Source organism: Anolis carolinensis, chromosome 4, assembly GCF_035594765.1.
Source record: "Anolis carolinensis isolate JA03-04 chromosome 4, rAnoCar3.1.pri, whole genome shotgun sequence".
NCBI classification, from domain to species: domain Eukaryota; kingdom Metazoa; phylum Chordata; class Lepidosauria; order Squamata; family Dactyloidae; genus Anolis; species Anolis carolinensis.
In genome coordinates, this window is record NC_085844.1 from 128118395 (window position 1) to 128143841 (window position 25447).

General features: G+C 42.5%; 1 non-coding gene across 1 annotated transcript; it reads left to right on the forward strand.

Annotated features, from left to right (window-relative positions):
* The first annotated feature begins 1226 nt into the window (after positions 1-1226).
* LOC134299040 (U1 spliceosomal RNA) lies at positions 1227-1389 on the forward strand. Its single transcript, XR_010006200.1, has one exon. It is a non-coding gene; the product is annotated as a U1 spliceosomal RNA (small nuclear RNA).
* Positions 1390-25447: the final 24058 nt, after the last annotated feature.

The window sequence follows — 25447 nt, forward strand, 5'->3', positions numbered from 1 at the left end:
GGGCAGACTTGTGCCAAACAGGACAGGCATACTCAGCAGTTGAGAAAGACAAGGCCAGGGCTGATGTTCTTACTACTTGTGGGTCTGCACCCCATGCACTGCCAGTCAGTTTCCGCAGGATGTTGTTGCGTGCAGCTACTTTGTGCTTGGTGTTCATGCAGTGTTTCCTATATGTTAATGTTTGATCTAAGGTGACACCAAGATATTTAGGATGGAAACAGTGTTCGAGCTCTTGGCCTTCCCAAGTAACTTTCAGTTTCCTGTTGGCTTCACGGTTACGTAGATGGAAAGCACACACTTGTGTCTTGGCAGGGTTAGGCTTCAGGTGGTTCTCTTTGTAGTAGCTGGAGAGGTCTTTCAAGGCATTAGTGAGTTGGTTTTCAACTGTTTCAAAATCTTTCGCTTGTGTTGTAAGGCCAAGGTCATCAGCATATATAAAGCTCTTTGTGAGTGGTGGTAGTGGCTGATCGTTCGTGAAGATGTTGAATAAGGTCGGTGCAAGAACGCTGCCTTGGGGTAAACCATTCTTTTGCCTCCTCCATCTGCTTTTCCGGCCCTGAAACTCCACATAGAAGCTGCGGTTTTCTAGGAGGGTCTGGACAGTTTTTGTAAAGTCAAAGTCCCGGGTGATATGGTAGACTTTATGCAGCATTTTTCTGTGTTGCACCGTGTCATAGGCTGCCGTAAGGTCCACAAAAACTGTTCCCGTAATGCAGCCTTTCTCATAGCCTTCCACGATATACTCAGTCAGATGAAGAATTTGACCTGTACAGTTTTTCCCTGGTCTGAAACCTGCTTGTTGTGCAATAAGCTTGGGTTCGATAACAGGTCCTAGTCGATTTAATAGCATCCTCTCATAGACTTTATATAGATGACATAAGAGGGAGATTGGTCGGTAGTTCCTGGCATTGGAGGCATCTTTACCAGGTTTTAAAATGGCAATGATCTTAGTTTTCCTCCATGCTCTGGGAATCTGTTTGTGTGCCAAGCATTGATTGTAGAATTTCAAAAGCCAGTTTTCAGCTTTGGGGCCCAAGTGTTTGATTTGCTTCAGGGTCCTGAACCTTGTGGTATGGAGATCAGCACCTTTTAAAATTCAGATTAGAAACTAGAGAAAATTTACTTCTCCGTTGAAGTGGGAGCCACTACCCATGACTAAATTTGGCTCTGCTCCTGAAACTAAGGTGGCTGCTGGGGATAAAAAATTAATCTGGAGTGCCAGCTGCACCCTTTCCTGACAGAGGAGACACCATGATCACGAAGGTGGTTTTCCCAGGGTGAGGCTCATCCATTGCACACTGGATGTGCTGACCCCTGCGATTTCCCCAAATGCGGGAAACTCAACTGCATTATTTCCCACAAAATCCTGTGGTAGGATCTTACCACAGTGATTCATGCCTTGTTGTTGTTGTTGTTGTTGTTTTTGTTGTTGTTAGGCTGCCATTGGAAAAATGTTTGGCAAATACAACTAGCATAAAATGTGTTGGCTAGAATTTTGTCAGGAGTATATTTCATGGGCCTTGTTACATACACCTTGCAATAACATCACTGCCTTTCAGTCCGTTTGTAGATACAAGACGAGGGCTTTGTTCAGTCCTACAAAAACTGAAGGTTAGAACTGGATTTCTGATAGAAATCTTCCTCTTTTAGTATAAACTTACCCATAACTTACAGTAATTATCAAACCATCTAGAAAAGGCATTTGACAACTATCATCCTTCTGTTAGGCTGAGGATACAATAAATAAATAACAGTGCGAGAACATGGCTAGTGTTTTTCACTCTGCTGTATCTCGTTTGTTGAACTTTGGCTTTGGCAGACATAGAGGCTAATATTCTGAAAATGTTGATTAAATGTGGACTAAAATTAATTGTAGAAGGTTATCTGTTGCTTCAACTCCATCTTCTTATGTGTATTTTGCACATTTGATTTAATTTCCCTGGAAGATGATGTGCTAAGTCATTTGACATCAGATGTCTTATTGCCTGGAACTGGAATTCTTGAAAGCTAGGTGCTATTTTTCTTCCAGCCTCCTATAATCATATGTGATTGGTAAAACTGGTTATTTTGGCTTAGTGTTTACATCTTATTTTATTTTTTGCTTATTTAATATTTAATGTTTATTTTACTTAAGTGATATTTCTCTTTACTGTTCTAATGTAGCACAAATTCTATGTAAAATCATGCTATGTATTTTTGACATTAACATTGAAATCTGAAATATATACAGAAAGCCTGTGTGGCTCATTCTATCATTGCTCTCTAATAATCTAACTTCTGAATTGGATTTGTATTGCCAGCTTGGAACTTGGTATTCTTTGTTCTTTTCTAGAACATGGGCCCAGTTTCAATAACACTTTTGATGAAGTCTTTTGTGATATTCCTGCAAACAAGATGGAAAAAAGTGGGTTAGACAATGTAATTGTTGCATGGATTGGTTACTGGTTAACTGATTAAACGCAAGACTGCTCACCAATTGCTCCTCTTGATCCTGGACAAAAGTGACTAGTGGGATCATCAAGGATTCTGTTCTAGGTATGATCTTATTCACTGTCAAACTTGGAAGATGAAATGGAAGACAAAATTAGTGAGGTAGCTAATATCCCAGAGAACAAGATCGGGAGTCAAAATGACCTTAACAGATTATAGAGTTTAAGTCCAACAAGGATATATGTAAGATCCTCTATTTAAGCAGAAAAAATGAAATGAACAAATGCTGGATGTATATAAGCATGGCTCATAAACAGTAAATCTGAAAAAGCATTAGGAGTGTTAGCAGACCATAAGCTAAACAAGAGTCAACAGTATGACGTGGCAGCCAAAAAAGCCTATTTAAAGCTTGTTTACATTAATAGCAGTCAAATCTCATCTAGAATATAAAATTCAGTTCTGGGCACCATAGTTCAGGAAGGGTATTGACAAGCTGGAACATATCCAGGGAAAAGTGATGAAGAGAGTCAATAGTCTGGGAACCAGGCTGCCTGAGAAGAGCTTAGACAACTGGATACTTTTGGTTTGGAGAAGAGAAAACTCAGAGGTGATACGACAGCCATTTAAAAACATTAAAGGGATGTTGTGTAAAAGGTAGAGAGAGCTCATTTTCTGCTTTTCTAGAGACCTAGACACAAACAAATGGATCTGAATGATATTAGAGCTGTGCAAAAAGGTTGTTTGTGCCTCGTATGTCATATTATTTCATTAGATTCGTACACACGAAGCAATATTAAGAAATGCAGGGGGTGGCAACGCAAGAAACTTCAGAATCAAAACACTCACCTATGATTTTTCTTTACAATTCAGTAAAGCTAGTAGGTCTTCCAAAGTCAGTTTTGTTTTCAGCACAAGCAAGCAGCAAACTGTACCAGTGATGTGAAGCCAAACGTACCATTCCTCTTTAAATTAAGGGGAGCAAGGTTGCCTGTTGCCATTGGGAGGGCAAGCAAGCTGAAAGGGAGACTGAGAATTCTGGGAAATGTAATTCCCCTGTGGCAGAGAATTCAAAAGGCCCTGCCCTAAACTACATTTCCCAGAATTCTGCTTGAATGAGGAAGCCCCAATGAGGTAGGGGAGAGCTGTTGTCCCTCTGTACCTGAACTTGCAAAGAGGACGGATAGTAAATCTGCGCTGGACTGGAAGGAAAATTCTTAAGTTGAACTTCAGCGGTATGTGATGTGTGTCATATAGTAGAGACATTCAAGGGGATAGCTGTTGTGACTTTAAAAATAGGTTTTTGTGAATTCTTTAAAAATTCCCCAAAAATCAGTAGATGTGTGGACCTTTCTGAAACTTGGGGAAAATTTTGCCCGGGTTATCTTGTGTCATTGTAAACAAAATCAACAATTTTATCTACAATTGTTACGAATTGTGGGAGTTGAAGTCCAAAACACCTGGAGAGCCCAAGCTTGCCCATGCCTAGTCTAAGGTTTGTCCACTCTGTCTTGAGATAGTTTTGACAATCGCTGTCTCTGCTCATGAGATTTCTCATTCAGATCTCGGTTTTTCACACTTATTAAATTTCACTATGGCAGCTGATTGAAAATCTGGAACTGGGACCAAAATATTGGAGTGGAATCCTGCCATTCATTTATTTATTGGATCCATATCCTGCTTTTCATCCCAAAATAAGGGTGAAGGTAGTTCACAACAAGAATTGAGTAAAATTGCAGTTAGAACACAGAACAGATTCACATGTCTAAATACAATTCTTTTAAAAATACAAGTATAAGACATCAACGTTTTTATTACACCTCAATATGTTTTAAAATGCATATAACCCACTCAGTAAAAATTGGGTCCATCAATAAGTAATAATAATAATAATAATAATAATAATAATAATAATAATAATAATGCAGACTCTGCAAGGAAACCGACGAAACCATTGATCATATCCTCAGCTGCTGTAAGAAAATCGCACAGACAGACTACAAACAGAGGCATAACTATGTGGCCCAAATGATTCATTGGAACTTATGCCTCAAGTACCACCTCCCAGCAGCAAAGAACTGGTGAGATCACAAATCTGCAAAAGTATTGGAAAATGAGCATGCAAAGATACTGTGGGACTTCCGAATCCAGACTGACAAAGTTCTGGACCACAACACACCAGACATCACATGTGACGGCGCGAGTGGCGCCATTTATATGTCAAACTATAAGTTTCAAGATTTGAATTGCTGTATCATGCCTGATTTTGCCCTTACCCTGTAAATGTAGTTGGATTGGTTATTTATATCTGTCAATCAATGTTGTTTGTACCTGTTACATTGCTCACTCAGCAAATCTGTTTGGCTCCACCTCTTCCTGGAGTAGGACTGTGTTTCCTCCTTTTCATTCCACTCTATCGGATGGACGTGAAAGAGAGGCTTGGCTCTGAAAGCCCTTCAAAAGTTACCTCTCAGCACCAATTCTGAGGTTCTTACCCTTGGGACTCACACTTCATGTTCAGGGCCAACCTGAATAACGTTGAGGAGTCTCAAGCGCCTTCACATCAGTCCTTTGGCAACAGAGGAAGACTCTTGTCTTCAGACATAGGTCATTGGACTGAGGCTGAGTTTGCTCCGGCATTCACAGCCAGAGAAAGAGGGATCTGGACAAGCTTCATGGACTTAAACAACCAAAGACTGTAATGTATATTTTCTTTTACCCCCTTTGTGAAGAATAAACCCAGTTTTTGAGTTAACTACAGTGTTTTGGTCCTTGGGAGTTCCAGTTTCCCTAAAGGAGGGCAAGAAGCAATCCCCTGGGGAAAGATGTCACATCCATGCCTCTTTCACTAAGAGTTTACAGCCCCAGGCGCGACGGCACAGTGCTGAGAGAAGCCTTCTTTTCCAGAAGTGCTGAGAGGACCCTTCTTTTCCAGCAGTGCTGAGAGGACCCTTCTTTTCCAGCAGTGCTGAGAGTACTGAGAGAGAAGCCTTCTTTTCCAGAACTGCTGAAAGAAGCCTTCCAGAAGTGCTAAGAAGGGAAAAGGAGTGAAAGGGCCTTAAATTTGCCAAGCCCATAGTCTCCTAAAGATAAAGAAGTCAAAAGAAGCCTGCCTTTGCCTCCAGAGGGAAGCCCAGCCTTCACAAAATTGAGACATTTGCAAGCTTTCCCGCTCTTTTTGCATCTCAAGCCACCAGCAAATTGCTACATTCAGCTCTTGTAGCTGCAGCAAGTTCAAGCCTTCTGCAAAGTGGATACATTTGCTAGAAGCCTAGCCTTTGCAAAATTGAGACATTTGCAAGCTTTCCCGCTCTTTTTGCATCTCAAGCCACCAGCAAATTGCTACATTCAGCTCTTGTAGCTGCAGCAAGTTCAAGCCTTCTGCAAAGTGGATACATTTGCTAGAAGCCTAGCCTTTGCAAAATTGAGACATTTACAAGCTTTCCCGCTCTTTTGTATCTCAAGCCACCAGCAAATTGATACATCCAGCTCTTGCAGCTGCAGCAAGTTGAAGCCTTCTGCAAAGTGGATACATTTGCTAGAAGCCTAGCCTTTGCAAAATTGATACATTTGCTAAGTTTCCCGCCTTTTCTGTTTCTCAAGCCAGCAAATCGCTACATCCAGCTCTTGCAACTGCAGCAAAATCCAGGTTTCTGCAAAGTAGATACATTTCTCCAGAAGCCAGCCTTTACAGCAACCAAGCCTCTTCCAGAAACCAGTTTGCAAAGCAATAAATTCCAACCTTCTGCAGTTCCTGCCATTTTCTTCAAAGCCTGCTGCAAGTTTATGAAAGCCCAGGCTTAACTTCTCAGTTAAGCAGCTGTTTTAATTGTCTTGTTTAAAGTATTGCATTGCCCTTTTGTGTGCCTTTAATTGTATAGTTATATAGTATTGCATTTTGTACTGTTTGAAACTTGGGATAAGTTTCCTTTTGAATTACAGAATGTCAAGTCATAGCAATGAGATTTTGCAGACAAGGGTCAAATCCCCCCTTGTAGAAGGTGCAGAAGAAAGGGTTCAAGGCTCCCCATGTGTAAGCCTTAGATCCAGTCTGCTCAAGATTCCATCTAATGCTAGCCTTAAATCCAAGCATTCATCTAGGCATAGCAGTTCCTCCCAATCCACACACTCATTCATCAGTACTTCTTCCAAAGCAGCCCACTACAACAGAGAGGCTGTCCGTTTGAAAATTAGAAAAGAGGTTTTAGAAGCAGAGGCGTCTGCAGAAATGGCTAGGCAAGACTTTGCCTTCAATGAAGAGGAACTCCTCCTTCAACAGGCTAAAGCCAAGCAGAAACTGCTTCTAGCGCAGGCTAGGGCTCAACAAGAAGCTGACCTAGCACAGGCCAGGGCCCAGAGAGAAATAGAGCTTGCAATGGCTGAAGCCAAGCAAGATGAACTGCAACGGGATCTAGATCTGCTTCAAGTAAAAAGAGACACAGCACAAAAGATAGTCAGAGCTAACATTCTAGCCAAAGCTCTATCACAGGAACTAACCCAAGAAAACCTTAGTTTCCTGCCAACACAAGAGCCTACAGCAAAGGTTTCAGCACATCTGCAACTGGAATCACCTGTAGTGCAGAGTCATATCTCCTTTCGCCACCTTGAAGATCGCTCACCTGTTCCAGTGTTTGCAACTTCAAGGCCAGCCCATTCCTCAGAAGTACAGCAAAGCACAGCCAGGAGAGTGCCATCTCTGTCAGAGTCCATCCCTGTACTTAGGCCTCAGAGATACCACTTGTCTACTTGGGAACAAAAGGATGACGTCTTTCAACAACATCCAGATGTCCATCCACATTGGCAAGGCATGGCCGGGAGTGATCCACCACATTCATCCCTGCATACCAAGTCAATTCTCCCATCGCTGAAGATGAAGGCTTCAGAGGTGCTGCCTGCCAGCAATCTGCTGAACCCAGCATCGCCTACCATCGAGACAAGATGTGTTCAACCGAAGAACATTGACTTCGTCGGGCCACATCACACTCCTCAGATGTACCCTTACACACTGGAGTCTCAATTGGGTTCCCTCTTGAGAAATCCAAGAAGAGACATCAGAGACAAAGGCGTCCAGAAATTCACTGACCGACCAGATGACTACCTTCTGTGGAAAATCACCTTCATGAGGGCCATTCGAGATTTCAAGCTAGAAGCGGATGAAGAACTGTCCCTTCTTATGGCGTGGCTTGGACCCAGCTCAGCCGAGCAAGTAAAAAGACTTTATGCTGCTCATGTAGCAGACCCCCAAAGAGCTTTGTCCACAGCGTGGTCTCGCTTGGACCAGCGCTTCGGTGCGAGCACTGAGATAGAAGCATCCCTCATGGATCGACTCAACAGGTTCCCATCACTGAAGAGGAAAGATTGCAAACAGCTTTGGGACTTTAGTGATTTTTTACTAGAGCTAGCTTCAGCCAAAGGAAATCCAGAGCTGCCAGGTTTAGCATGTCTGGACCAGCACACGTCGCAGAGTGCCATCCTCTGCAAACTTCCTTTTCCTCTTCGAGAAGCTTGGGGGAAACAGGTGTTCAAGTACAAAGAGGAGAATGCAAATGTATACCCGCCCTTCACCTTTTTGGTGGATTTCGTCACTAGAGCAGCCCGTGAGAGGAATGACCCTCAAACAGGTCTTCTCGCTTTGTACCAAGACCTAAAGCCTGAAAAGGCCTCCAAAGAAGACAAAGCCCAGGGCAAAGATCTTAGTAGGAACCTAAGTGTCAAGATGACAGACGCAACTCCTGCAACTTCTGCTCAACCAGTCAGCAACAACACCATATCCTGTCCCATTCATCAAAGGCCACACAGCCTAGCTGAATGCAGAGAGTTCGCAAAGAAGCCTTACAAAGAACGACTCCAAATAGTTCAAAAGGCCAAGGTGTGCTTTAGATGCTGCGGCGCAACTATTCACTTCTCCAAAGACTGCAAAGAAAAGGTTAAATGCCAACACTGCAACAGCATCAAGCATTGCTCTGCAATGCACAACTTCGATTCCCCTCAATTCAAAGCAAAGTCAAATTCTCCTGCCAAAGAAGAAACCAAAGAAGACCAAAAGCCTACAGAACCTCAGGTAGCCCTCAAGGCTCCTGCGGTTGCCTGCACCAAGCTTTGTCAAAATAGCCACAAGCCCAGGATTTGCCACCCAATCTGCCTGGCAGAGGTGTATCCAGACAAGCAGCCGTGGAATAAGAAAAGGGTCTACGTCGCCTTGGATGCCCAAAGTGACGCATCTCTTGCAACCCCAGAGTTCTTCGACATGTTCGACCTTCATACCGAGACAATAGAATACACCATATCCACTTGTTCTGGAAAGAATAAGATGAATGGCAGAGTTGCAACAAAGTTCAAAATCTCGCCTGTCAGACAAAAGGTCAGGTACGATCTTCCTGACCTTATAGAATGCAGCCTGATTCCCAGGAACAAAGAACAGATAGCCACGAAAGAGGTGGTACAAGCCCATCCTCATCTCAAAGGTATTCAAGATCTAATTCCAGCTTTGGACTTAGAAACAGACATCGTAATGCTTATCGGTGCAGATTGTCCCACACTGTTCCGTGTTAGCAACCAGATTGAAGGTCCTAAGGGATCACCCATGGCCCAGCAGTTGCCTTTAGGATGGACGGTGTTAGGCCCAGTCTGCCTGAACAAGATGTTCCAGCCTGTCACTAAAAGGCCTTCACTAATGCAAGGATGTGCCAGCCACATCTCAGTTTGCTGCCAGGGAGTAATGCCCGATTACTCTTCCATCATCGAAGTCACAGAGAGAGATGAGCAAACAGCCTTCTCTAAAAATGAACAGAAGTTCCTTGAGATGATGAACAGCCAAGTCATTCAAGTCTCTGAAGGTAATTGGATAGCACCTTTACCTTTCAAGCCGGAAAGACCATCTCTACCCAACAACAGAGATGTTGCCCTTCATCGTCTCCTGTCCTTAAGAAGAAGGATGCTAAAAGATCCGAAGGTAAAGACCCAGATCACCCAGTTTGTGGAAGACCTCTTCAGAAGCAACTACGCTGAACCAGCCAGCGTGTGTGCGGAGGGAGAAGAGCAGTGGCATTACATATCCACTTCAGAAAATCCGGCAGATGTGACATCCCGAGGAACATCAGCCGCAAAGTTGTCCAAGTCATCCTGGATCACTGGACCCAAATGTCTTCAAAATCCTTCCTTTCCAGAAAGCATCTCCGTGCTCAAAGACACTGAGTTGCCAGAAATTCAGTCCTGCAAATCTACCATCGATGGCCAAGACTTATCAAGGCAAGGTTTAAATCCAGCCAAGTTTGAAAGATTTTCAAAACGGACTAGACTTCAGGCAGCCATTACCAGGCTCATACATTACATCACTACAAAAAACAGTGGTGCAATTCAGCCCCAAGATCTTTCAAAAGCCTCAACAGTCATCCTGAGATCCACTCAAAGACAGTGTTTTTTAGAAGAAATAGCTTGTCTAGAAAGAAAAGCATCCTTGCCCAAAAATAGTTGTTTAAAGGACTTGAACCCCTTCCTGGACAATGAGGGTCTCCTTAGGGTTGGAGGTAGACTAAAATGAGCAAAGATTAGATTCTGTGTTAAAAATCCTTTTATTTTGCCACACCATAGCCACATAGCTCTGCTGTTGACACAGCATTTCCACACAAAAGTCAAACACCAAGGAAGGTCAATTACTCAGTCTGCCCTAAGAAACTATGGGTTTTGGATTGTTAGGTGCCAACGTAAAGGTTGGGGATTTGGTGTTACTTAATCAAAGATGCTCCTAGATACCAATGGGCTAAGGGTATTGTGTCAAAATTATATCCTAGTCCTGACAATAGAGTGCGCAAGGCCCAGGTTAAGGTTGTCTCTAACGAAAAGGTTTCTTTATTTGACAGGCCTATTAGCGACATGGTCGTATTATTTTCACAAGACATACAGTCTTAAAGTTATTAGAGTTAAAGGTATTTAACTCCATTTTGTTTAGATTTCCGAAAGTCCGGAAATCTAGGCCGGGAGTGTGACGGCGCGAGTGGCGCCATTTATATGTCAAACTATAAGTTTCAAGATTTGAATTGCTGTATCATGCCTGATTTTGCCCTTACCCTGTAAATGTAGTTGGATTGGTTATTTATATCTGTCAATCAATGTTGTTTGTACCTGTTACATTGCTCACTCAGCAAATCTGTTTGGCTCCACCTCTTCCTGGAGTAGGACTGTGTTTCCTCCTTTTCATTCCACTCTATCGGATGGACGTGAAAGAGAGGCTTGGCTCTGAAAGCCCTTCAAAAGTTACCTCTCAGCACCAATTCTGAGGTTCTTACCCTTGGGACTCACACTTCATGTTCAGGGCCAACCTGAATAACGTTGAGGAGTCTCAAGCGCCTTCACATCAGTCCTTTGGCAACAGAGGAAGACTCTTGTCTTCAGACATAGGTCATTGGACTGAGGCTGAGTTTGCTCCGGCATTCACAGCCAGAGAAAGAGGGATCTGGACAAGCTTCATGGACTTAAACAACCAAAGACTGTAATGTATATTTTCTTTTACCCCCTTTGTGAAGAATAAACCCAGTTTTTGAGTTAACTACAGTGTTTTGGTCCTTGGGAGTTCCAGTTTCCCTAAAGGAGGGCAAGAAGCAATCCCCTGGGGAAAGATGTCACGTCCATGCCTCTTTCACTAAGAGTTTACAGCCCCAGGCGCGACGGCACATCACAGTTGTGGAAAAGAAAAAGGTTTGGATCATTGATGTTGCCATCCCAGGTGACAGTCGCATTGACGAAAAACAACAGGAAAAACTCAGCCGCTATCAGGACCTCAAGATCGAACTTCAAAGACTCTGGCAGAAACCAGTACAGGTGGTCCCGGTGGTGATGGGCACACTGGGTGCCGTGCCAAAAGATCTCAGCCGGCATTTGGAAACAATAGACATTGACAAAATTACGATCTGCCATCTACAAAAGGCCACCCTACTGGGATTTGCACGCATTATCCGAAAATACATCACACATTCCTAGACACTTGGGAAGTGTTAGACTTGTGATTTTGTGATATGAAATCCAGCATATCTATCTTGTTTGCTGTATCATACAATATAATAATAATAATAATAATAATAATAATAATAATAATAATAATAATAATAAAATTTTATTTATATCCCACCACCATCTCCCAGAGGGACTCGAGGCGACTCACAGAAGACTTAAGCCGTAACACAAAATACAAAATACAACAAGTACAAAACAAAACATAGACAATAAACAGTCAACACAACATCATAAATTCACAGTAGCCCCTGTAAAAACAATAAAATACAGCAATTGCTGTAGATAAAACAGCAGTATTTGACCCCAGAATTGTAAAGTGCTAAAAAAGAGTCTACAGGTCCTCATATGTATTATAAAAGAATCTAAACATGATTGAAGGCTAGTCGGAAAAGCCAGGTCTTTCATAGAATCATAGAATCATAGAGTTGGAAGAGACCTCATGGGCCATCCAGTCCAAAACCCTGCTGAGAAGCAAAACATTGGTAAGGGGTGACACATATTTCACCTCAATTATAGTTTTGACTTACTTTTAATTTGTTTTTTTTATTTTGACATTTTTGAAATGTCAGGAAATGACGACAACATTTTGCTTACACGCCAAATTCTCAAATACTGCCTCTCAGCGATTACTACCTCTAGAGTGTGCTACTCTCCCCAAGTCAGGTTACACCAAAGATCAGGATAGAAGTGTAAAGCTTTACATATTTCATTCCCACATGCAGGAATTAATACCCCACCCTCTCTCTCGCACACACCCAATAAACCCTTGGTTTTATTAAATTACAACAGTTTCCACACAATTTTGAACACTATATTTGTACCTGGTTGGTGAAATTAGTGCAAGAACACGTGTGGCTTTCTATACAGAACATGCATTCTGGGGTGTGCATATTGAGAAAAAAATACACTGATTTGCAAGCAAAATGCATATGTTTAGCCCAATACAATGATTCCCATTTAAAAATACTGCTTTTTCAACACAGAGACCTCATACATGTGTTTTTTCTATGCAGGAATTTGTACAGATTGTGTAAAGTTGAACAATTTGCACAATTTGTCTCATTTTCCTTGTCAAAATGTGTCAAGTGAGTTATCCTCTTTTTCAATTGAAAAAGAAATTATTAATGAGCATCATTCACATTCCTAGGCCAAGGACATAATACCTGACAGCCGGTACATTGGCTGTGATAGTGTAATCCAGTTCCAACACATAACACAATTTTAACTCCTCTTCTTTTAAAACACACTTGCTGTGACTCCAAGATCTAATAATACTAAATTGAAACCATAACATTGGATATAGTTCCATGAGCTATTTTTACAGCCCAACTATAAAAAAATGATCTTAAAGAAATTGCTATAAGGTAGATATACAACAACTGGTCGGAAAATTGTACTAAAAAATGAAGATATTGTAAAGCAGTCGTTCCTGGGCACAATTCTGATGGGATGACTAGGGCATAAGAATGGTAGGCATACTCCTAATGGGAGGAAGCACTTTCAAAGAACGATGCCATTGAGAAAGAGGAGGGAAGCTTTTTTCATATGCAAGCTATGTTTCAATCTACATATGCATTTTCTATTTATTAAATTGGTTATTATATACTAGCTTGATTTCTCATAAGCACTTGCATTATAAGCTATCACATGAACACATATTCTTATAAAAAATCTTTTAGAAACATGACCTTGGAGGTATCCAAAACAGCACCTATCATCTTTGTTGATAATGCCTAATAAAATACCTTGCCCACCCCTGATATCTGAAACTACTCCCCCTGCTATTAAGTCACATTGATTTCAATGGGAATATGCTAAGTGTATGCATAATTTCCCTTTTAAAATCAATGTGGCGTAAAATTGCTTAACTGCATTAGGTTCATGCCCAGGGTTTCCAGTTAGCAGTTAAAAAAATGGGTTGGGTTCTATATGCCATCAATCCTGCAGCTTTCCATATGTTGAACCCCGCCTCCCAATAGCCTCAGCCAGCAAACCCTTTGCGGAGGAATGCTGGGAGTTGTAGCTTACCAGGGCAGGAATTTATCTGAGAATCACACATAAGTCTCTCAGACCATAAGAAAGGAAGAAAGGAAGATCAAACCCAGTGGTTCTATGGGGAAAAATGAAACTAGAAAGGTTTAATCTTACTTGGGCAGGAGAATTTGTTGCCAACTCTATACAGTGTGAGCCCTACAAAACGTGTTTATCAGGAGACACAAAAACCATGATTAAAGCTTTCATATGAAGAGAGACATTTAACTATCCTTGATAGACTTGTGCACAGATCTGTTTTAAGCATTTTACTTCAGTCAAACTGGCTTCTTCAGCTCTATTGGGTGGCCGTAGCGGCAGGGGCCCAGCCGTCATGTTTTCCCATCCAAAGTGGGACCACATGGCAGCCGATCATGGCTCGCCCTCCTCTATTCAGCATTACAGTTGCGTCCTGGCTTCAGTGTATTAAGTTACCTCTCCCCTAAAGTAGAAACAGCTTTAAGGAAACATTCATCCCAAAGCAGAAAGGTGTTAGGGGGTAAAAGGCAGGCAGGGTTAATAGTGCTAAAGGAAATCAAGAGAAAAGAGAGGGCTTTTTAAAGGAAGTCCAGAGGATTGCTCCAGGTCATTGCTCTTCCTTCCCAATGGGGAGTGGGAAGCCTCCTTAAAATGCCTTAATGAAAAGCTGTATGCAGGGAGAGCAGGGAGAGAGTGTGTGCGCTGCTGCCTGTCTCCTCAAGAGTAGAAAGTAGAAACAGCTTTAAGGTCTCCTCTAAAGATGAAAATGAAAAAACTGCTGAAAGAGCAATGTCTTAACTGATGCTTTTAAATCCAACTCTGAAGGAAGGATATAAGGACAAACAATGCCATTGGTAAAATGACATGAAGGGGAACCTGGGGAACTCCCCAATTGTCAACAATTAGCCAGATCTACCTGTATTTATCGCCTGCAGTCCGAAAACTTCATCCGTCTGAATGTCTGTTTTCAGGAAGCACATGAAAAAGGATATAGGGGTCTACCGGTATCCGGCCAGCAGAAATGGATCGAGGTTCAGCCTAAACGCACAAACCTAATTCTTGAGAAGCTTTGACTGGTAAAGACAGTGGTGGCTCACCTAACAAAGATGAGGGGAGTAGGAACATTATACAAGTACCCCAACATCCATCTTTTCAGTGCAAAAGTCCCAAGGCTAGTGCTGCAGCAAAGCATGATGAGGTCAGTCCTTCAGGAACCAAATTTCTTTTACTTCTCCTGCACCCACCTTGCATATTGCAATGAAATATGTCCCATTGGTCTTAAAAGTTGGGAATGTTTTACTATATACATTGGGTGCAACAGTATCTATGGAAGGCAGTGAATATGAAAACTTTAACATTCTGTTTTCAACGAAGTATATATTTATACCAGTAATGAGCTTGGGCTGCCTGGGATATTGGATGGCAGTCCCCTTTCACACTCACACCCTGTGTCATGGTGATCTCTGGCCATGACATGAGACCTACCTATTCCCAGTCACTTTTCCTGATGTTGTTATCAAACGCGACCACCACCACCCCTAATAAAAAGTGAGACATAGTCCTATCATAAAGTGAATAATAGTTTCCCAAGGATGTGAATCCAGGATAAACTGCATTTGCCTCCATCTCTCTAGTCTCCCTCGACCATCCCCGGACCAGCAGCAACCTCTCCCTGCTCCCCACAATTCCATGAAGCCCAGCTCCCAATACACTCACATATTCTGGCTGAGCTATTTAGTGATTATCCGGAGCTCCAGAGAAAATTGCTCCATGGCTCCACAATCTTCAGCTCTACAAATACAACGTGTCTCCATTTCTTGGACCTTCACCAATGCTCTCCTTCCTGATGTTATACAAAATATCTTTTTCTATTTTTTTTTCTTTTCCTTTCCTCTTCTGCGAATGTGCACATTAACACAGAGGAACCAATTAAATTAAAAAAAAAAATAACCTTTTTTATACTGCATGAAGCCAGGGCAAGATTCTTCTTCCCTCTCCTTTATTTCCACCTATGAACTGAAGTCCCGGTGGCACAGTGGGTTAAACCCTTGTGCTGGCAGGACTGATGATTTGAAGGTTGGGTTGCTGACCAGAAGGTTGCCGGTTCGAATCCAACGTGGGGAGGGCATAGATGAGCTCCCTCTATCAGCTCCAGCTCCATGCGGGGACATGAGACAAGCCTCCCACAAGGATGATGAAAACATCAAAACATCTGGGCATTCCCTAGGCAACGTCCCTGCAGACGGCCTATTCTCTCACACCAGAAGTGACTTGAAGTTTCTCAAGCTGCTCCTGACACGGAAAAAAACCCTATGAACTTATGCTAAAACTTTACATGAACACTATTTTTTATTTTATTTTATTACGCTAGTGTACTCAAGGCAAGCCAGAATGAACTCTTGGGCCTTCCTGACAACAGCGGGGGGGCATCCGCTTGTCACCCATAACTTTCCTTCTGGGGGATCTCAGCTACCCACTGGACAAAGATCCAGGAAAACACTCTGATGGCACATTCATCCCCAATAAACATTTCTTAGACCATTTTTTGTCTTCCCAGTATTAGAAGATGTCTGGGGACCCAACACTCATTGCCCCACATCCAGGACTTGGTATCTGCATAATACTATTATTCATCTTTCCAGACTCTTATTGTCTTTCCATTGCCACACACCCAGGGATGGGGGGAATTTCGAACCATAGCAATGTTAATGCATGGGAAAAGATGCCTGCTTTTTCCTTGTTCTTTATGCCTGTACTCTTCCAGCATCTGTCACTGTGCAAGCGTCCCTTCTGTAGATTGAATAAAACTTCTGTCATTTGCCTTCATGCTGGTGAGATCCTGATGTCTGACTCAGAACATTCACAGTTAGTGGAACTTGCCAGGCATCCCTCGGTATCCACAGGTCCTCAAAAACTCAAATTTTCGGCTTCAATGTCAGCCAGGGCAATGGGAGACACTGAGAAGGGAAGGGAGAGGGGAGAGAGAGATTTCCTTCTGTCCCACTGTGGTGTCTGGGGAGTACCTTTTCAGGACCAAGCCAGCATCTAGCACAGTGGTTCTCAACCTGGGGTCCTCAGATGTTTTGGACCTGCAACTCTTGAAATCCTAACAGCTGGTAAACTGGCTGGGACTTCTGGGAGTTGTAGGCCAAAACCATCTGGGGACCCCAGGTTGATAACCACTGATCTAGCACATTAGATTGGCCCTGAGATGAGTATCTGAGATGTGCTCTTAGTTAAAATCCTATTTCCCTCCCAGGTGTTGTGGCACCAGGGCTCAACCTCTTTCCTATATTAGCAAGTAGGCTAGTTTAAATGTTCCCATTAAACTAAGTCCCCTATCATCTTCTCGTTTCATCTTGATCTAGGAACAGCCCTTTTAGCTAAAATTCCTGCCTTAAATTCCAAACAGGAAAATACATTCTGTTTGTGCTTGTGTTTTAATGACAAGAAGCTGTGAGCAATTGCATTTGCTTTTTAATGCATCAATAGAAACTCCATTCCTGGGATTCATCTTTTGTCCCAGAAAACCCTGGACCTAGGATGCTTCTGAAGTGGTGGCCTTATATTTGATCACCATGATATGTTGCATTTTCATTAAAGCTGTACTGATTATATCTGCATTTGCTTATATCTCCATTTGCATCTAGAAAGAAAAATTATAGGAAACATCTTTTATGCAAAACCATGTCTGGTGTGTGTTTGTTTACTAAGGATAAAACCCATCTGCTTTTCCAATATGTAAGTCACCATACGAATCCTCTAGTCTTTGGAGAAAGATTTTGTGTGCAGTTCTTTATGTTTCCAATAAATGAAATCTGCCACAATGCAGCACCAAATCTTGGTGCCACCTACAGTATTATTATGAAACAATCTAGACTCTTGTTGATCACTTTTCTTAACCAAGAAATGACTTTTATTTAACCATAGTCTTTACTGTATATGAGATTGGCTAGAATCCAGTAATGGACTTTAGCTGGTGGAATAGTAAATTCCAGCAGAATCAGGGAGACAATAATCCAGTGAACCCAACAAAAGCAATTTCAGGGGCAAAGCTGTAGAAAACCTGTTTGGCGGTGACATTGAGAGGTTTAGAGAGGGGATGAGGGAGACTGTTCCATTGTACTGGCATTGAGATACAAATGCAAAGTAGATTTAGGTCACTGTTAAGAATTGTTGTCAATTTTAATCCTGTTTTTTCTTGCGTGCGGGTCTTCTCTGGGTATCTAATTTTACATTGTCTTGCTGATATTTAGAATCCTCTGTGATGCTTTTAGTATTTTAAGTGGAAAAAGGTCTGTAAATTACAAAAATACATGACATGGCAATTACATATACAGAAAATGCATCCCAAAATATAATGAAACTCTCAAAGCTAACATTTATATTCAGCATTATCTGTCAGACCATATGAAACACTATTATGCTGAGTTTATTTCAGAGTACAGTTTCACTTCCTGTATTGGCCCTGCAATGAACAGTGGTGAAAGATCTGAACAACAACAACAACAACAACAACAACAACAACAACAACGTTATTCTTGTATCCTGCCCCATCTCCCCGAAGGGACTCGGGGCAGCTCACATGGGGACCAAGCCCAATAATACACAATAAAATACATGAATAGGTTGTACTGGTTGTACTAGAGGCTTGTATTTAGGCTCCAAAATTGAAACCAGGTTTGCCTCCTAAACTGGACTTATCTCTGCAGTTCTACAATCTCTGCATGGAAAAAAATCAACAGGAAGTGCTAGTCCACAAGGAGCTTCTTCATTGTCATAAGTTTTAAAAACTAGAACTGCATAATTCATGTTTTGAGGCAATTTAGAACAGCAAAAGAATTTGAAGTTTTTGTCAGTCACTTTAGTGGAATTAAAAGACTGCTTTGGGTTCTATACTGGGAGGGCAGGATATAAATAACATAGCATAAATAAGTCTACTGTTGTTGTTCATTTAGAACCTTTTATTAATAAAGCCCACTTTTTGAGTGTGCATAGCTCAACCTTCCTGGTGTTTTTGAATGATTTGAACTACAAAGGCTAGCATTTCCAGATAAAATGGTCAGTGATATGAAACCTGGGGTGTAGTCCAGAACATCTTGGGGAAGGCTAGTTTAACTGGACTGAACCAACCAGGAAAGAGTTTTTAGTTGTGGTGATGCCAAAATTTGCAGTTTTCCTAAATCCCGAGGAACACTTGGCGAGCTAGTTAACGTGGATAATGAATCAGGAACTAAAGTCTTCGCCAGGATGGAGACAAACAAAAGAGATTTATTTCAATTTGTGCAAAAGGGACACTTATAAAGCACGGTTGCTTGAAAGGTAGAAGTGCAAAAATATATTCACAAGCAGACATCTTTATACATATAAGTTTACATTCACTGATATTGTCCCATTTTGAAATTTTCTCCCTCCTCCCTGAGTGGTCAGCTCGGCGAAGCTTCTGATTGGTTGGAAGGTGGGTCTATGCCGGCGCTTGTTCTGATTGGTGGAGGCGCTAGTGACATAGCTGGGGATCTCCTCCCAGCTGAGCAGGGAAGCCCAGAAACATCCAATCAGCTGGCGGAGGCAGTCCGAGGGAGCTCTGGGGGCCATGTCAGCCCCTGGGTATGTATTCCAGGAATATGGTGAACAAAGGAAAAGTCCAAAGCCGATCTGACAGGATAATGCAAATACTTGGTCCTGCCAGATGGCACAGTGGGAGGTTGTTGTCCAGATGGGTTCTCATGTCCAAAGACAAAGAGAGAGTCCAAAGATGTAGATTTGCAGATGGGATTGCAATCACAGTTTCAGTCTGGACCTTTGTCCCATGACTCCAAGATCTCCAAAATAAAGTGCCAGGGCTGCGAACGGATGGCCTTCTACTGGTATCTGGGAAGGTGCTTTGTCCAAAGATTATGGCCCATCTCTGGCTGTCATCTGGAGTATGGATATGATGTGGAAATTGCTCAAGGGAGAGATTACTGAGTTCATAGTTTCTGGGTTAGTGTACATTTGCCTTCATTTTATAGAGTTTGATAATAATAATAATAATAATAAATAAAGAAATAGATAAAAATAAATAATTTACCTTGTGTGATGTTTGGTGGGAACCAAATAAGGAGAAGCAAAGGGGTGAAGAGTGGAAGTCTCGCTGTGGCTGAGCAGCAGCTGAAGGGGTCATTGGTGAGGTTTTGTTATATTTTGCTCATCCATTCATGCCACTATGTTAAAACAGTGGATGTGGCTCTTAATGAGACATACTGCATTGTCACAGGATATCTACGCCCTACGCCACTGCAGAAATTATACTGGCTAGCTGGTATTGCACCACCTGATATCTACCGGGAAGAAACAGCCATTAAAGAAAGGACCAAGGCATTGACATCCCTGGCCCATCCTCTGTTCGGACATCAGCCAGCATGCCAACATATTAAATCAAGAAATAGTTTTCTAAAGTCTACAGAGATACTCGCAGGAACATCTCAGCAAGTGAGAGTCCAAAAGTGGCAGGCTAAAATTCAGAACCTCAATTGGTGGCTAATACCAGATGAGAAAATCCCTCCTGGGCACACAGAAGACTGGGCAACTTGGAAGGTGCTGAACAAACTGTGCTCTGGGGCCATGAGATGCAGAGCCAATCTTAAGAAATGGGGCTTCAAAGTGGAGTCCATGACATGCAAGTGTGGAGAAGAGCAAAACACAGACCACCTACTACAATGCAGCCTGTGCCCCACTACGTGCACAATGGAGGACCTTCTTACAGCAATACCAGAGGCACTTGACATGGCCAGCTTCTGGTCAAAGGAAATTTAGTGGGGCCAGGGTGTGATGCGCCTGGTTAGTAACCAGCAGCAATAAATCACTACTGACCAAAAGGTCACTGGTTCGAAGCTTCTCACCGTTAATAGCCTAGCTTGCTGCCCACCTAAGCAGCTTGAAAACAGCTGCGGCTGTGAGTAGAGAATCTAGGTACCGCTTAATGCGGGGAGGCTAATTTAACTTAATTTATGACACCATAAAACTGCCAGCATGCGAAGAGCAATGAGGAAGTACTACCATCAAAAGGACTCGATGTCATAGTGGATGATGAAGTGGCCAGAACTGAGCATGCCCTTGTGAAGCTGAAAAATGTTAAATTGCCTCTATTGTCTGTCTATATGTTGTATGTCTAATAATGGCATTGAATGATTGCCATGTATATGTGCGTTGTAATTCACCCTGAGTCCCCCTTGGGGTGAGAAGGGCAAAATATGAATACTGTAAATAAATAAATAAATAAAAAATAGTATAATATCAAGTTTTTAAACTTTGTTTATGGTTTTAATGCATTATAACTGCATTCTCAATTCGCTTCTGACACAAAAAATAAATAAATAAATCCATAAAAATAGAGAAAAAGGAAGATATACATAGTAACGAGAGAAGGAAGGAAACAAAGTAGCAAGGGCTGGGAAATGGAGGTGCTTGGGTTACTTTGTGGCCATCTGGCCAGCTTCCTGGATGGGAAGGGGAGAGGATCAGCTGCCTGACCTCCACCAAGGCTGGAGATCAGCTGGAGCAGACCAGCCGGAGCCCAGCAGCTAGGTTGGGGCACATGTTGGGGGTTTGGGGGCCATGTTAGATGGGTTGCTGCTGGTTCTGGGCAGGCCCCAAGAAGTCCATGGGGATGAAGGGCATTTCTATTAATCTAGTCCTCTGTCCTTGGGAAAACTATAAATCACGAGATACAATGTATGTGTTCTTCATAGGAACATCATAAGCTATGGACTGGAGTAGAGTGCAATATATGTCTCGATATGATGCCTCATGAACTTGAATGTATACTGTAGTTGTTTTTCTCAATCTGTTTATCCTATTATGCTTACATTATTGTTGCACTCTGATGGTTGTTTATGTGATTTTAATATGTTGTAACCTGCTTTGGATCCCGTGAGGGAGAAACGCAGGATATAAATAAAGATTTATTATTATTATTATTATTATTATTATTATTGACACAAAGACATAGTATGACACAGCAAATGAGATCTACATGCTGGATTTCGTATCACAGAATCGCAAGTCGAACACTTCCCAAGTGTTTAGGACTGTGTGATGTATTTTCGGATGATGTGTGCAGATCCCAGTAAGGTGGCCTTTTGCAGTTGACAATTATTATTATCAGTCCTAGACACTTGGGAAGGGGCCGGGCTGTGGTGCAGGCTGTTAAGCAGATGCAATAAATCACTCTGACCATGAGGTCATGAGTTCAAGGCCAGCCCATTGCAGGGTGAGCACCTGTCAATTAAAAATAAAAAATAGCCCCTGCTCGTTGCTGACCTAGCAACCCGAAAGATAGTTGCATCTATCAAGTAGGAAATAAGGTACCACTTATAAAAGTGGGGAGGCAAGTTTAACTAATTTACAACCTGGAATGAGGAAGTGCCGTCAGAGTGGATGATGAAGCAGCTGCTCCCCCCTGTGGCCAAAATCGAACATCCCCCCAGAAGAAGGTTAAATTGCCTCTGCGTCTGTCTGTCACGGTCTTTGTTTGATGTGTTCAATGTGAACATTCAATGTGGGCATTGAATGTTTGCCCTATGTGTGTATAATGTGATCCACCCTGAGTCCCCTTCGGGGTGAGAAGGGCGGAATATAAATACTGTAAATAAATAAATAAAATGAAATCCAGATCCCAGTAAGGTGGCCTTTTGCAGTTGACAATTATTATTATTATTATTATTATTATTATTATTATTATTATTATTATTATTATTAGGTGTGGGGTTGGAGGTCTTCGATATTAGTGGAGTCTGCAGAGCAGTTGAATTATTGTGAAATATTAAAACAACATCAGCATCCGTGCTCCTGCCTGTTTCCATTTTCAATAAATGAAATACAAAGAAGATGATACAGTAGAGTCTCACTTATCCAACATAAACGGGCCGGCAGAACGTTGGATAAGAGAATATTTTGGATAATAAGGAGACATTAAGGAGAAGCCTATAAAACATCAAATTAGGTTATGATTTTACAAATTAAGCACAAAAACATCATGTTACACAACACATTTGACAGATAAAGTAGTTAAATATGCAGTAATGCTGCATAGTAATTACTGTATTTCCGAATTTAGCACCAAAATATTATGATGTATTGAAAACATTGACTACAAAAATGTGTTGGATAATCCAGAAAGTTGGATAAGCGAATGTTGGATAAGTGAGACTCTACTGTAGTTGGAAAAATGTCTCCAGATTTAGATGAAGATGGCTAGTGACCGATGAAAATAATGAAGAGAGTATATTGTTTACCATATGAGTAAGTTTAAAGAACCAGCATAAGTACTCGTGTACCAGGCGTTTTTTTCATGTGTCTTTAAGACTATGAGATGACAATTAAATAATTCAGACAGAACTTTGCCTGCTGCAAGGTCAACAAGCAACTCTGGCCTGATAAACAGAAGATTTTTCCCCCTAACAATTGGTCATCCCCTTTTCAATGCCAGGAGGTGTCACATAACGAAGGCCATCAACTCTGCTACATGAGTCATGTTCTTCACCAGATGAGAAGAAGCCCTCCAGGCATAAGTGGATGAAAAATGTCTGTCCAATTGCACTCATAAAGAAAAATCTATTGCCTGACATCCTTTAGTCTTTTAGTCCTTTAGAAACATTTATGCTAGAAATTAATTTATTCTACATGAATAAGTGAGAGCCCTCGAGTGGATCTACTGTGATCCGATTGATAGTCTGGCGGTGGCTATGTATAATTTAAACAATTTGGGGTCAGTTTCATCTTGGTGCAATAGGAGTCCAAATTTCTGATTAATGTTAAAACCAGTAATGGTTTGAAAGTTAGATCGTTAGATAGAAAGTCCGCCTGTGATTCCTATGGGATTCAGAAAGAGCTTACCACTGAGCATTGGGAGTGGGGAGGGAGAGGATTCCCATTTGCTACTATGGATCACAGAATTATTTGTCAAATAAAAGGATACACATATATTCCATGCTAAATCGAAAATAATTATCAACCTAAGTTATTCAAATTTAGTAACATAAAAAGCAGAAATCTGTTACCAGCACTTCGTATTTTTCCTTAGGCCAATGCAGAGCTCGAACAGTCACTTTTGGTAATACTCCTCAAATCTTCCAGTCAATATAGCCAATGCTCATGTTGGTAGGAGAATTCTGGGAGTTCATATAAAAATGTAAATTTTCTAAACACATAGATTTGGAGTGTTGAACTAAGACAGGGAGCCTAAGAGGCTCACTGGGCTACCCTGTGGCAGCCAACTCTCCCCACACAAATTACTTCATATGGTTGTAAATCCCTTTCTCCCTAAAGAAATAAGGCTGGCCCCCTCCCTCGTCTCCTTCAACTAAAGACCTACTTCTGTGTTGTCGAAGGCTTTCATGGCCAGGATCACAGGGTTGTTGTATGTTTTCTGGGCTGTATGGCCATGTCCCAGAACTTCTGGAACATGGCCATACAGCCCAGAAAACATACAACAGACCTACTTCTGGTCATTAGCATATGGAGAGGAGAAGGATTAATTAATGAGAGACCACTTCTGGATCTTGATTGAGAACTATGCTGTATCTGAGCTCTGTTAGTCTATGTCAGCTAGGGCCGGCCCAACGCGGAGGCCACTGAGGCGGCCGCTTCGGGCACATGGTCCCCGGGGGCGCCGTGGAGGTCCCCCCCCCCCGGCGGGGACCATGGGCTCACTCGCGCCGAACAGGAAGGCCTGTTCGGCGGTGAATGAGCTCTGCCGTTGCAACCTGGCTGGCTGGGCAAGGCCAGCCGGGCCAGGGCGCATGGGGCGGGAGGCAGGGGTCCGTCTGGGCGGTGCCCTGCCTCCTGCACCACGCGCCCTGGTCCCGCCTTCCACGCATGAGAGGTGGGGTCAGGGCGAGCAGCGTGGGAGGCGGGGCCAGGGTTGGCCCTGCCTCCCGTGCCGCTCGCACTCACACGGCTGGCCTTGCCCAGCCGGCCAGGCTGCAGCGGGAGTCCCTCCAGGCCACGGTCACCGCGGCCTGGAGGGACTTTCCCGCAGCTTCCTGGCCGGCTGGCCTGGGCCAAGGCACAAGGGGCGGGAGGCGGGGCCCCATTTGGGCAGAGCCCCGCCTCCTGTCCCACGCACCCTAGCCCCGCCTCCCACGCTGCGCAAGAGGCGGGGTCAGGGCGAGTAGCGCAGGAGGCAGGGCCAGGGCATGGGAGGCGGGGCCAAGTCTGGCCATGCCCCGCCTCCCGCAGCACATGGCCACGCCTCCCACAGCACGGTAGGGGGCACAATTCCCCCCCCCCAGCTTAATATTTATAATTATCTCGGGCCGGCCCAGGTGTCAGCCCAATTTACCACCATAGGCTACATAATCCAACCCACACAACTGTGTTGAACTTCAGTTGACTTTTGTAAATTACTGTGAACATTTATTTAGATTTTATGTCACTATATGATTCTTGTTTGATTCTATCTGACCATATTGGTTTAATTTATCAATGTTATGTTCAATTCACTGATATTAGGTTTAATTTGATGGTAGGTTTTTAACACTGTTTTTATATGTGGGGTCTTGTTGAGGTTTTATGCCAATATCTATCTGTTTTATGAAGGCATTGAATGTGTGCCATTGTTTGTTGGAATCCGCCCTGGGTCTCTTCGGGAAGATAGGGCGGAATAGAAATAAATTTTTATTATTGTATGACCCAGCAAACAAGATAAATATGCTGGATTTCTTATCAAAAAATCACAAGTCGAACACTTCCCAAGTGTCTAAGATGGTGTGATAGATGTGTGTGTGATGTTATTATTATTATTATTGCATGATGGGGATGTGGTGGCAAAACATATATTTTACTAAATGTGTATGGTACCCAGGAGATTTAAAGCAGCATTCATGGTTGCTTCGTTTCCTTTTATCCCCACATCAACCCACTGAAGTTGGTGAGGCAATTATTCAACATTATCCAGTGAACTTCATGACTGAGTGGGGACTTGAATACAGGTCTCTTTAACTTCAGTCCAATGTTAACC